The 1772-nt window shown below is 48.1% G+C and overlaps 1 pseudogene; it reads left to right on the top strand.

Moving 5' to 3' along the window:
• Positions 1–1367: 1367 nt before the first annotated feature.
• On the top strand, positions 1368–1506 carry LOC123109268 (uncharacterized; annotated as a pseudogene).
• Positions 1507–1772: the final 266 nt, after the last annotated feature.

Genomic DNA, 1772 nt, shown 5'->3' with positions numbered 1-1772 from the left:
GAGATCAAGAGAAAATTTCCTCCATTTCTTGTTTGGTCTATCCATCCATGCATTTGAACCAGACAAATACATAGTACCCCAAAATGGAAAATCCTCCATTTATACGGTTTTACCAAGTTCCCGTATGAACCAAAGAGGCCATACATGGTTAACAAAGGAATTGAGAAAACAAGCATTACTGTGTCTCCCTCATAACGCTCAGCTAGCCTTCCTTTGAGAATTTGAAACATCGATAAAAAATGTAAAGATCATTAAAAAAAATCATAACCGCACATTAAGATGCACTCAGGGCCCTTTAATGTAAGTTTTTTAAGTCATTTCAAACGTAGTAGTACTCATCTTTTTAGACGTTGCCCGTTAAATTGTGATATATTATATGGCCAGCCATATCTTGTCACTGACTCTGCTTTCTATATAGTTTTGTCTTCTACACACACTCCAATACTCAGCCAGCTATATACATACTCTGCTAGAACTTCATGTAGTTCTTTATGATTTTGCTCTACACTTGTTCAAATACTGAATAGCCAACTGTATAAATATGCGAGTTTCAATGATACAATGAAACAATGCTTACGAATATTGGCCGGATAACTCTCATGGATTTCGGTGTTAAGAATAGTCTAGAATGAATCTTCGAGATATTATTGTATGTTCGGTTTAAGTCAGAGATAAGGCTAAACCGAACCTGCCTAGCTGTTATATTTTGTAGTTATCTCGTGATCATCTTGTACTCCAAGTTTCCTTGTATATGCCGTGATCTAGGGCTTTTCTGATCCTATATAAACACGTAACCCACGGCCTACTACGGTAGGTTGAAACGCTTCCATATTTACATGGTAATCAGAGCCTTCCTTCCAAATACATCTAGCTTTCCTTTTCCATAGCCATGGCCTCCTCATCCCACGCTGCAATCAACCCCCTCACCAGCCAAATCACGGAGAAACTTACCCGAGAAAACTACCTTCTGTGGAAGACCCAGTTTCTTCCTCAGGTCCGAGGAGCTAATTAACCTCCATGGATACCTTGATGGATCCACTCCTGAACCAGAAAAATTTCTCGTCGACAAGGAGGGCAAGCCCACGGACGCGCCTAACCCGCTGCACGCGACCTGGGTCATCCAGGACCAGCAGGTGCTAGCGTATCTGCTGAACTCCGTCTCCAAGGAAGTCCTGACGCAGATGGTCTCTGTCGAGACGGCGCACTCAGCCTGGACTGCGTTGAAGAACATGTTCTCCTCGCAGTCCCGCTCCCGCGTCAACAACCTTCGCATCGCCCTCACCAACGCAGAAAAGGGCAATCAGTCCGTCCCCGTCTACTTCGCCCGCATGCGGTCGCTTGCCGATGAGCTTGCGGCTGCCGGGAGACCCATGCAAGACGATGAACTCATCTCCTTCATCCTGGCCGGCTTCGACCTCGACTACAATCCTCTGGTATCTGCTCTTGATGCTCGCCCTGAACCCATCACTCTCAACGGCTTGTACTCGCAGATGGCGAATTTTGATCAGAGGATGGAGCTATTCCAAGGCTCCGGCAGCAGCGGTGGATTCAAGTCCTCCGCTAATGCTGCTGCTCGCGGGCGCGGCTATCAGCGTGGACGTGGGGCGTCCCGTGGAAGAAGCGGCGGTCGTGGCACTAATGGCCAAGGTCGCGGCTACACCAACGGCAACGGCAGCGCCAGGAGAACCGGGAGGACCAGGCGGCCCAGGACCAAACGGTGGTGGCTTCCGCAACGACAACAGCCCGCGCTGTCAGATCTGCAGCAAGTCGGG

This window comes from Triticum aestivum, chromosome 5A (genome assembly GCF_018294505.1).
Source record: "Triticum aestivum cultivar Chinese Spring chromosome 5A, IWGSC CS RefSeq v2.1, whole genome shotgun sequence".
Lineage (NCBI taxonomy): Eukaryota > Viridiplantae > Streptophyta > Magnoliopsida > Poales > Poaceae > Triticum > Triticum aestivum.
The sequence above is the reverse complement of the archived record's forward strand: the minus strand, read 5'-3'. Positions and strand labels throughout refer to the sequence as shown.